The sequence below is a fragment of the Neoarius graeffei genome, chromosome 1 (genome assembly GCF_027579695.1).
Source record: "Neoarius graeffei isolate fNeoGra1 chromosome 1, fNeoGra1.pri, whole genome shotgun sequence".
NCBI lineage: Eukaryota > Metazoa > Chordata > Actinopteri > Siluriformes > Ariidae > Neoarius > Neoarius graeffei.
This window is the reverse complement of record NC_083569.1, coordinates 3600665-3613061: the sequence shown is the minus strand read 5'-3', so window position 1 is coordinate 3613061 and position 12397 is coordinate 3600665. Positions and strand designations below refer to the sequence as shown.

General features: G+C 42.5%; 1 protein-coding gene across 10 annotated transcripts in view; it reads right to left on the bottom strand.

The window, feature by feature from the left end:
- The window catches only part of kmt2cb (lysine (K)-specific methyltransferase 2Cb), a 237304-nt gene extending 226279 nt beyond the window's left edge, over positions 1 to 11025 (bottom strand). For all 10 annotated transcript variants that reach the window (XM_060928213.1, XM_060928248.1, XM_060928223.1 and 7 more), the window contains exon 1: positions 10294 to 11025. The gene's annotated coding sequence lies outside the window, so the exon portion shown is untranslated. The remainder of the gene's footprint in view (positions 1 to 10293) is intronic.
- Positions 11026 to 12397: the final 1372 nt, after the last annotated feature.

Sequence of the window (12397 nt, the reverse complement as noted above, 5' to 3'; positions counted from 1 at the left end):
TCCGCCTCTCGATCGGGAGATCGTGAGTTCTATTCACGGTCGGGTCATACCAAAGACCATCATAAAAATGGTACCTACTGCCATCTGGCAAGGCACGCTGCAATACAGATGTGCATGGGGAGTTAAACTCTCGTGGTTACCAGAGGACCCGCCCCCCACTGTAACCCTAGCTATGTAATAGGCGAGAGGCCGAGGGCTATGGAAACGGAGATCGGCGCCGCCCGATGCGCCACATACAGGTTGGGCCTGGTTAGTACTTGAGTGGGAGACTGCCTAGGAATACCAGGTACTGTAAGGCGTGGGAAGGACTTTGACTTTTTTTTTTTGATTTGCTGTTGTAGCTAAAGCCACATTGCCATCATATCACTGGCATAATTTGATTAAAACAAAATGAATATGAATGTCCCATTGTTAATCAAGTTGTACATGCCCGCACATAATTATATGCGTCTAAAGACTTGTAGGCACGAAGTTTTTCGTGGGTGTACACTGAAGTCTTGTCAATAAGTTACGAGTATATATCTGGCCATTGTATACCAGGGAACTTACTGACATCGTCCGTCCACTCTTTAATTAAATACGGATCCGGTAGGCGATGTCCACTTGTTAGAGTTAACTTATTTATGTAGCATTCTCGATCTTGTAACGACAATTGTTTTGCATAATCTGACAGCTCATAATGCCGGTCTATGGGCAGCGCCATTGTTTCTGGGTCCAGGCTGTGCGCGCATCCTGGCAACGGTCGGTTTGTTTACAAACATGCGAAGGGGTCTATTGGCTCATTTGAAATTTCATGACAGCAACACATCTCAAAAAAGTTGGGACAGGGGCAATAAGAGGCTGGAAAAGTTAAAAGGTACAAAAAAGGAACAGCTGGAGGACCAAATTGCAACTCATTAGGTCAATTGGCAATAGGTCATTAACATGACTGGGTATAAAAAGAGCATCTTGGAGTGGCAGCGGCTCTCAGAAGTAAAGATGGGAAGAGGATCACCAATCCCCCTAATTCTGCGCCGACAAATAGTGGAGCAATATCAGAAAGGAGTTCGACAGTGTAAAATTGCAAAGAGTTTGAACAGATCATCATCTACAGTGCATAATATCATCAAAAGATTCAGAGAATCTGGAAGAATCTCTGTGTGTAAGGGTCAAGGCCGGAAAACCATACCGGGTGCCCGTGATCTTTGGGCCCTTAGACGGCACTGCATCACATACAGGCATGCTTCTGTATTGGAAATCACAAAATGGGCTCAGGAATATTTCCAGAGAACATTATCTGTGAACACAATTCACCGTGCCATCTGCCGTTGCCAGCTAAAACTCTATAGTTCAAAGAAGAAGCCGTATCTAAACACGATCCAGAAGCGCAGACGTCTTCTCTGGGCCAAGGCTCATTTAAAATGGACTGTGGCAAAGTGGAAAACTGTTCTGTGGTCAGACGAATCAAAATTTGAAGTTCTTTATGGAAATCAGGGACGCCATGTCATTCGGACTAAAGAGGAGAAGGACGACCCGAGTTGTTATCAGCGCTCAGTTCAGAAGCCTGCATCTCTGATGGTATGGGGTTGCATTAGTGCGTGTGGCATGGGCAGCTTACACATCTGGAAAGACACCATCAATGCTGAAAGGTATATCCAGGTTCTAGAGCAACATATGCTCCCATCCAGACGACGTCTCTTTCAGGGAAGACCTTGCATTTTCCAACATGACAATGCCAAACCACATACTGCATCAATTACAGCATCATGGCTGCGTAGAAGAAGGGTCCGGGTACTGAACTGGCCAGCCTGCAGTCCAGATCTTTCACCCATAGAAAACATTTGGTGTATCATAAAACGGAAGATACGACAAAAAAGACCTAAGACAGTTGAGCAACTAGAATCCTACATTAGACAAGAATGGGTTAACATTCCTCTCCCTAAACTTGAGCAACTTGTCTCCTCAGTCCCCAGACGTTTACAGACTGTTGTAAAGAGAAAAGGGGATGTCTCACAGTGGGAAACATGGCCTTGTCCCAACTTTGAGAAGTGTTATCATGAAATTTAAAAATTACCTCATTTTTCTCTTTAAGTGATACATTTTCTCAGTTTAAACATTTGATATGTCATCTATGTTCTATTCTGAATAAAATATGGACTTTTGAAACTTCCACATCATTGCATTCCGTTTTTATTTACAATTTGTACTTTGTCCCAACTTTTTTGGAATCGGGGTTGTACATGAAAGAAAGGAAACGCAGGACCAAACTAATAAATATCGGCGGTCAGCGAGCACCTCGGTGTGATCAGCTGTTTGTTTAATAAACATACATTGCAATGACCACATTTCAGAGGGAACTGTTTCAGACAGTGAGTCTTTAAAAAATTGTTAAATCTTCAACAAGCTGAAAGCTATTCTTCGTTTGCAGGTGACGTCATGGCTAATTACGCGTGAGGCTTTGAACCAGAAGTGGGCCGTGTTAGAGGATATACACAAACTCACACAGTGCGCGTTTATTATAGATGATCTGCTCGAGAGGTTGTGACGCTCAAGAATTCCTTTTGTTTCTTCGCTATGCCTTTACGCTCTTTGTGCTGTAATTGGATGCGGGGACAACCCCATTCGAGACAAGGGGGACTCTTTAGAATTCCAGCAATTATAAATAATCAAGGAGAAAAAAACAAGAGTCTCGTTCACGGAGCATAGACGTCACTGGCTATCCAACATAAACCGGGCTGATCTGAGCGATGAGGAAGCAAAAACCACACGAGTCTGAAGTGAACATTTTATCAATGGTAAGTGCTACGAACTAGTTATTAATGAAAGATCGCAATCTATAAAAAATATTGGATCGTTTACTAGCCTGGTCGTGCAGAAACTCGCCGTGATCAACAAGTGTTTGATCCAACGATCAAAAGCTTCTATGATTATTTCATTTTAAAAAGAGCTGTATAAAAGGAAAACCAGCTGATCGACAATTTTACGGATCCAGACAGGGCTCCAACACAAAATAGAGGCCACGACAAAATCAAAGATGGTAGCTACGAAAGCGGGAGCTCGAAACGCGAGGCTTACAGAGCGCAGAAAGAAACGCAAAATTATTGAAGAATCTTCCCAGAGTCACAGACCCAATCAAACAAGATTCGTGTCAATCCCCTACCTCAAATCCTGCAGCCTCCTCACCCGGTGAGGGCTTTTTTCAAATTAAATACATGTTATATAGTGTGTTCGAGACCCATCTTTTGAAGCAGTCAAAATGATTGTTTTTAAAACAGATTTGAGAAATGACTACAAGCTTCGAAATTTAACTCCTCTTTACCTTCCAGTCTGTACTCTTAACACTGTATATATGCATATTGTATATCCTTCAACATGGCGGCAGTCAATGACGCAAGCAGTTTTGGTCACATGGCTGCAAACGAAGAATTTTATACTACACTGTCTGGCCAAAAGAAAAAAAAAAAAGTCACATGAATATTTCATTGACAGTGAGTTGGCCTAGTGGTTAGCATGTCCACCTCTCAACTGGGAGACTGCAAGTTCCACTTGTGGTCAGGTCATAACAAAGACCATCATAAAAATGGTACCTACTACCATTTGGCAAGGCACGCTGCAATACAGATGCGAGTGGGGAAGTCAAACTCTCACGGTTACCAGAGAACCTGACCCCCACTGTGACCCTAGCTGTATAGGCGAGAGGCCGAGGGCTATCGAAACGGAGATCGGCGCCGCACCCAAACGCCTCAAAGAGCTGGTTAGTACTGGGACAGGAGACTGCCTGGGAAGACCAGATCCTGGCATGAGAGGGACTTTGATTTGAATATTTCGTTGCGCCACATTTAGCTTTGATTCATCATGGCATCATTTCTACAACGTCACAACATTTGTGTCCCTCCAGAGTTGATGCATTTTTCACCAAGATCTTGGCTTGACTACAGGAGAGTCAAACTACTCTGTAAAATCTTCTCCAGCATCCCAAAGACATTCAGTGGGGTTAAGGTCGGGACTCTGTCGTGTGGGAAATGATTCCTCATGCTCCCTGAACCACTCCTTCACAATCTGAGCCCTAATTTTATCCCAGTGCCATCAGGGAAGAAAAAAAAAATCCATGTGATGTGATGATAACCTGGTCCTTCAGTACGTTCAGGTTGTCAGCTGACTTCATTTTAACGTTGCTGAGCCTCGAACTGACCAACTGAATCAACCCTAGTGTCTTGATACACTGCCTCCGGAGTCTTGTACAGGGGCCACTATGCATGACGGGTGCATCGCTTCATGAGCTTCCCTCACTTCTTACCCTGACACACCCATCGCTCAGGAACAGGGTCAATCTGGACTCAGTAAACCACATGATCTTTCTCCATCGCTCCAGAGTCCAATCTTAATGCTTTAAGCAAACTGAAGCCTTTTCTCCTGATTAGTCTCACCAACAAGTGGTTTTCTGATGGACGTACAGCTGTTTAGTCCCAATCCTGTGAGTTCTCATACCATCATGAGTGTGGAAATGCTCTTACTTTCACTATTAAACATAGCCAGGATTCATCGACGACTGTCGATTTTTCACAACTCGACTTCAAGTGTTTCGGTGATCTCTGATCATGCGCAGTCAGGATTTTTTTACGACCACATTTCTTCTGTGAAGTTAACGCTTCATTACTGTCCTTCCAGGCTTTAAGAAGGTTTTGGACAGTTCTTTTCTTTGCTTGTGATGCACGACAATAATTTGACCATTCTGAAACTGAGGAACATGTTTTCCATGAGCACGGGATACATCTTCTGATGTGTTTAAGAAACGAGAAACTACTCACTGCATCAGTTAGAGTTGCCAGATGAAACATTCATCACTGCACTAATTAGCCAATCAAAGGCTCTTAAGTGTTTGCTTATTGGCCAGGCAGCATATTTTACAATAATTTTGTGCAAAATATCCGACAACTTTAGTCATATGGTGTGTGAATAACACACGGAAAATATTCATTCTTTTTGACGAAAAGATTCCGGATAGAAGAAGAAGAAACCTTTATTCGTCACATGCACACTTCAAGCACAGTGAAATTCATCCTCTGCATTTAACCCATCTGAAGCAGTGAACACACGCACACACTCGGAGCAGTGGGCAGCCGCACCACAGCGCCCGGGGAGCAGTCAGGGGTTCGGTACCTTGCTCAAGGGCACCTCAGCCCAAGGCCGCCCCACATGAAACATAAATGCACGCTATATCAGTTTCTTTCCATTAAAAATATGAAATAATTGCATCAACAAATACAAAATTATCTATTAAATTCAGCAAAATTGTTATATTCGTGATGATTATATGGCATTTCTGCTCGAGCTCCAATATGCATATTTTACAACCGGAAGAGCCGCGGTCACGTGATCATACGTCACAAAAACTTTCGGGTACAGCACAAGCGGGTAGATGAATATGGAGAAGTGTGAATCGTGATGATGACGAATGCGACAAAATAGTTTTTGTGTCTTAGATGACAAGAAAATTGTTTCATTTTTAGAGTGTTTAACGTACATTGAACATCATGGTGTATTGCGACCTCCCAGTCAGTCAGACGCGCTGTCACTCCTGTTAGCAATGTAGCTAGGCTCAGTATGGCCAATGGTATTTTTTGGGGCTGTAGTTAGATGCGACCAAACTCTTCCGCGTTTTTCCTGTTTACATAGGTTTATATGACCAGTGATATGAAACAAGTTCAGTTACACAAATTGAAACGTGGCGATTTTCTATGCTATGGAAAGTCCGCGCTATAATGACAGGCGTACTAACACCTTCTGCGCGCTTCGACAGCGCATTGATACCTGCACTCTGAGTTGTACCATTATTTTTTTTTAGACAGGGCGGACGGACCAGGGCATTCGCCCGCCTGGCCGTGCCCGACGAGGAGCGCTCTCGGCCGGCTTGGGAGGCAGACGGCAGCCCCTCCTGGAAGTGTGGTTTTACCATGGGCCTCATGCAGTAAGGATTAGTATTATAATTTTGGGTGTATCAATTATTGATTATCATAATTCTGACTCGTTTCGCCATTTTGAACGTTTTCATCTCGGACTCTGGAAGCATTGTATCTCAATCAATCTCGAAAAATATCAGCAAAAAAAAACTAGCTTGCAACGGACTTTAGCTAGATCTATGATGAACTTTCAATGTGTGATACAAAAATAATACTTCTTTCAACAGATCATTAGCCTCTGAGCAGAATTGTTTTTAACTTACCAGGAAGTGTTATCGAGCCGACCGCTTTCAGTTTCATGGGGACTGAATGAACTCTCACTCTCAGAATCATCTGACCCGTCAGAGTAAAGACAAGATCCATGTTCATGTGAATTTCCAGCTATCGGTTCGAATTGATCGGGTCTAACTTCACATCTCTGTGAAACATCGGGAATATCACTGTCGACGGTGTCCGTTTCGGTAACCTGTTTACATTAGATTCCCAAGCGCTGGCTCCTTGGAAAGTTTTTGTGACGTCACGGGTCACGTGACCACCTAGCTAATTAACGAATCATTGTTTTACGCTGATGTATAAAAAAGTTGAATAATGTGATGATTTTCACATTTTTGACACCCTGCAGTGATTTAGATGGCATTTCTTATGTCCTTTATACATAATTATACCCAGAAAAAAATCCATGTCCTTTAACCTAACTGCATGCCTATGGATTGTGGGGGAAACCAGAGCACCCGGAGGAAACCCACGCAGACACAGGGAGAACATGCAAACTCCGCACAGAAAGGCCCTCGCCGGCCACTGGGTTCGAACCCCTGAACCTTCTTGCTGTGAGGCAACCGTGCTAACCACTACACCACCGTGCCACCCAGAACCTCAATATCAATATTCTGTCTGTAAGTATTGTGATGATATTTTTCACCACATCAGCAAACTATTATAACTTTAACAACCCCCCAAATATTTTTGTTTAATAAGTTTTCATACACTGGTACTAGGCGTATCAGACGCTCGCCGGCCATGGTGTGAAAACCGTCCCTGCAGACACTCATCTGAGTTTCCAAATTTGTCATTGCTTAACTCATGAATATTTTCTATCGTTAAAAAGCTTATAATCTCTGCTTTCCAAAGAAATGTATCTAGTAAAGATCTGTTCAGTACTTTGGGAGTAACGGCAGGTTGAAGTCGGTACAACAGAGTAAAAAAAAAAAAAAAACTGCTCGCGTGACATCGGGAAACCGCCAGTGCTTTTCTTTTTGAGTCATGGGAAAGCGGTCAGGCTCTCTCTTCTGATCGGTTTCTCACTGGATCACTCGTCAATATCAATCCGATAACTTTTACAGGGATGTTCTCTCGCTCTCACTGTTTCTAATGAAGGATTCAGCAAAATTTTCCATCTGCTAGTTTTGATGTTAGGACTCACGGGAGACTTTGAAGTGAGTTTTCATAGCGTTACCGAATTATTTTTTCAAAATCAAACTGATTAACGTAAATAAATAACTATTTTTGAATATAATTGGAATCGTTTTGATGAAAAATACTGAGATCATAGTGGTCGGAATGAGATTTTAAAAAACCGGAAGTCAGAAACGTGAGTGTCAATTTCAGTTCAGTTAACGTGAATTGTTTCTTGGATGTGGCTGGGTTTTTTGTTTTTTTTTTGAGGTTTGCCTTGAAAGCTGTGAATATTAAATCAAAATAATAATTTATATTCTTTTCATATAAACACTAGTAGGCCTAACTGAGAAATGCAAAAACCTACAGAGCACAAAGAGGGGATTAGAAATCATCTTAATACTTTTTTATTGAGTGTACCGATTTAATATGTTTTTACCTAATTAGCATAATTAATACTAATTTTTCAAACTTTGTATTCAGTATACAACCATCCATGTCCCTGCCAATTTCCATGTAAATATCATGAAAACTAGAAAAGTTATGAAAAAAAAAAAAAAACATTTGATCTTATTGGTTAATGAGGCCCATTTTGGACCATGTGATCCTCCTACAGAATATTACGGCAGTTTTCTAAAAATTAAGCCGTTTTTTCAATCTTTGATTTGTAATATCTCAAGAATGGATAAACATATTTTAATTCTGTAAAAGGTATGCTGCTCTGCATTCAATTCCGAATTCAACGAGAGCAGTTTCAAGCAACTTGGACTGAATTTTAATTTTCACCAGATATGCCTACTGGTAGTACAAAAAGCAAGTCTTCATGCTGAGCTCAAACACACGGATTTCACTGACGAGACGCCAAGAAAGAGGAAAATCCCTTGTTTAAGGAAAAAAAAAAAAGTTATACAATTATTTGGTCTAGAGATTCTAAAGACAGCCCTCAATTTCTGCATTAATTTGCAAAACAAGGAACTTTTTAAACCAGTCAGACTTCTGCGAACCCGGGCAACAACGGGAGACGGTAATGCAAAAATACAACCTCGTCAATTTCACTTCAGCATTTCTATCAACAAGGCCATGGCTTCAGTCAGTAACTGGATTATTATTATTTAAAATCATATCATCAATAGTGACAAACTCTCAGACCACTGCTCAATTGAAAAGCTATTTTCCTCAAGGAAGGACTGTTGGTGACCAAGATTGAAATAAAATGACAGCGTCGACCTCATCTCTGTATGGAAATGTAATTTCATCTAAAGAAAAATCAAGACGGAAAATTATTCTCAGGCAAGAATATTAATTAGTCAGTCATGTTTCCCAAACTCTCCTTTGGGTACTTTAATGAAGGCAGCACAATAACCGAACAACCTTGATGCTTGTTTCAGCTTTGTCCAAAATGAGGAACTTGTGTTACCTGTCCTCACAACGCCTTTCAGCTTTTAAGTCAAACAAACGAGTGCTCGGCCTAGCTAGGTGGTGTACACTGGTGAATATAGCTGAAACGTTCGTTCCTGAACCATGGCTCACAAGAATTTTTTCCGGTCCATTTCTCTCTGGCCACCTGCGTGTTCAGTTGATGGGACACAATGCCAATGCGACGCAACCCTTCTTTCCAGGAATAACGCGAGATCCCTTGACATGTTTAAATCAGCCCTGGCGACTTGTCCAGGGTGTACCCTGCCTTTCGCCCGTAGTCAGCCGAGATAGGCTCCAGCTTGCCGCGACCCTGTAGAACAGGATAAAGTGGCTAGAGATAACGAGATGAGATGTTTAAATCACTCTGGGCATGAAAACAAACAATAGACACACCATGATGCTACGTCATTAGCCTCGCTCGCTTGCTCACTCACTCACACATGTTGCAAAACAGAAGACTTCAGGCAAGCACAAAAGTCCAACGTTTCGCAAAAACAAAAAGACGTCCTAAAGGTTTTTTGGAGTACTATTAAAAGAGAGTCAGAGATAACGCAGGGTCTCTTTGATCAGTCCTGTTCAGTGACTTTCATGACTCAGCATGCACCGAATCCCAAGAATGGTTGACGAACATCAGGAGCTTTTCAGAGTCAATACGTTGAGTGCAACAATAACAACAAAAAAAAATAAAAAGCCCAAGGCTTGAGGCATTTCTTACAAGGTTCTACACTGCCGTCAGCCGAATTGAAGAATTATTTACTAGACGTGGATGTAATTTCCCACCAGTCAGGATTTAAGAAACTTGGAGCGCCGATGAAGTTCCTGGGCCGTTGAAATATATTCGGATACAAAACCCCAAGACCATTTTACGCTGTAGAAACGGTAGATAGTTCAGTTCAAAGGTTGTTCAAGAAGGACAAGACTGAAGGCCTTTTGTTTAAGGACTGAACACAAAGCAAAGTGGTTCACATGAGGGGGGCATGTCCAGGCTTTGTTCATCTGACTGACTCAGGAGCTTGGGGTGGGAAAGCATTTAAAACAGAGTTAAAGTGCAGTTTCTGTGAAGGGAAAAAAAACAAACAAACCAGGCTTTCAAAAACACCAAAGAAGCACAAAAAGCTGGTTGTAAAACGTATCATCAAGTTGAAAAAGTGTGCTAGCTTCAGCCTGAAGAAGTCAAATTTTCGAGAAACCTTTGCTGACATTTAGTGTCCAGAGCTCAGAACAAATTCAGAATGTTTTGCTAACTGCTAGCTTAGCATCATTACCATTACCACAGGCCAACTTGGACAACAAACAAACACGTCAAAAAAATATATAAAAAAGGTGTATTATTTGACGTTAGAGGTCGTGAGAGAGATTTTCAAACGTGTTGGCGTCGACGTGACGTGAAACTCTTTAAGCAAGAAAAGAAAAGAGGCTGAAGAGACAAGGGGAAATAAATAAAGTGTCCGGTGACGTGTTAGCTAGGCTAGCCTGAAGACTGAAGGGGAAACGTGATACCTTAGCAACAAAACGACTTGTGAGCGTGGACACGTACGCTTACCTTTTTTATAACACTAGAAATGTATGTCCTTCATGTCAACAATGCTGAGGACATACAGTACTTTTGTTTTTGTTTAGTGTTTTCTGAGGAGAACCAGGCTGAGGTTGAGGAGAAGAGAAGAGAAGGGAAGGGGAGGGGGTTGAGGGGAATAGACCACTATGTCGACATTAAGACTCCCGATTTGAAAAAGAAAATCCAGTTTATACTCCAAATCTCGAGTCAAATACGAAACGGAATATCCATGTATCGGAAGGCCAATCCGCTTAATTCGAATCCGTCCCGTTTTGGGACTCGAGCAGTTTGTTTTTATTCCGCTTTAATCATCCCCACATCGCGAGATCCTTCAGGGTTTTTACATCCCTGCGCTCTCGGGCTTTTCTTCCTTCCCAACGATGCTCGGCTCCAAAAGCCGATATTTTTGCGATAAATATAATCCCGTGGCAGTGACAGAAACCCTTATTTCCATGAAAAAAAAATCAAAAATAAAAACCAGGCTCATACACAGCGTAAATCCAAGATTATTCCGTTTTCAAGCTGGCAATTTTGAACAAAAAAAAAAAAATAGACACCACTGTTGACAGACACATCCGAAATAAAATAAAATAAATTTCCTTTCAGTTCTCGATCTCAGCACGTCCCAAAGAAATCAAAAGAAACATTTCCCAAAACGACCATTCCGTCCAAAAAAAAAAAAAAACCTATGAAGACCCAAATATTAAAGTTGTAGCTCTTCGCACTCCAACGGTAGCCATATTTGAGTGCAGCCGCATCACCGCCTCTGTAGTGTCACGCCACAGAGCCGCAAAGTAGTTCCTCGGTTTACGCGAAAAGCAGTTAAAATCTCACATCAATCAACAAATATGTTATTTCCATTGATTATTTATAACACACCCTGATGAAGACGATATATTTCTTCATCTCAACACTCAAGAGAAACATTTTCGCAAGAAAATAAACTGACCCTGCGGACGGATATACTGGAACGCTCAGCAGGTGAGGCGACCATTTTTTTTTTTTAACGGAAGCGTTGAAAATGTGGTGCGGAATCCCGGACTGGATGTGTTTCTCTTTCGCTTTCTCCATCTGCTCTTGAAAAAGCAACGCCAGGACAAATATTTAAAGGTCATCGGCGAAACGTAGAATATCAACTTTATTGTCTAGAAGAACGACCCAGAAAGCGAATTCAATCTTCCTGGTGTCTAATTTGCACCTAAAATTGAATAAAACGGTTAAAATATACCGTTTTGCCCAATTTCTGCCAGGGGACCGTTGTCGTGACGTCATTTAAGCCAAACAGACCTGGAGCAGCTCTGTGTTTACTTGTGAACCGAGCACACATGGACGGACTTTGGTTGTGAGAGGTTGTGTAAAATGTCTGAAAGCGAGAGCGATTTTGAATATCAAGAGGTGAAACCGTATGGACCCTTTTCACGTGACGTCACGACAAATGCGGCCGCCATTTTGGACATGTACTACCAGTAGTTTACCACAGCCAGCATTGAGGAACGGCAGCAAAGAAAGTGTTTATTTTCAGCAAGACTTCCATCACGCCACTATTGCCGCTTTTCCACTACAAACGCGGCTGAGTCGGGCTGAGCCGTGCCGGGCTGAGCGGGGCTGTTGGAGTTGCATTTCGACTACAACCGCGCTGAACCGTGCTGGCTGGAAGTGGGTGGACACATTGGGTGGAGTTAGCGAAAGTGGGTGGACGTCAGGTGATGTCGTTAAGCAGCGCAAACAGTGACATCAGTGAGCTTTTAAGCGGTAGTCTCACGACCCGGATAGTAAACAATAAACATGGAGGACATGGAGTCGTTAGTGTTGCTGGTCTTGGTGCTGTGGCTTGTTGTCACCGACAACGCGGACAGATACTGGCAAGAGCGTATAGATGAGGCGAGGCGCATAAGGCTTCAGAAATTCTCGTAATTCGTAATTATTCTCCTTCCGGGTTTGCGGTGTTTACAGATCCCAGCGCGCTCGCGGGGCGTGTGTGGGCATGTGAGGACACTCCTCCTCACCAATCAGTGCACAGGGGAGTGTCTGCTCACGCCCCTAGCCCCACTCGGCTCGGTTTGGCTCGCTTCAGCCCCACTCCAAAACGGTG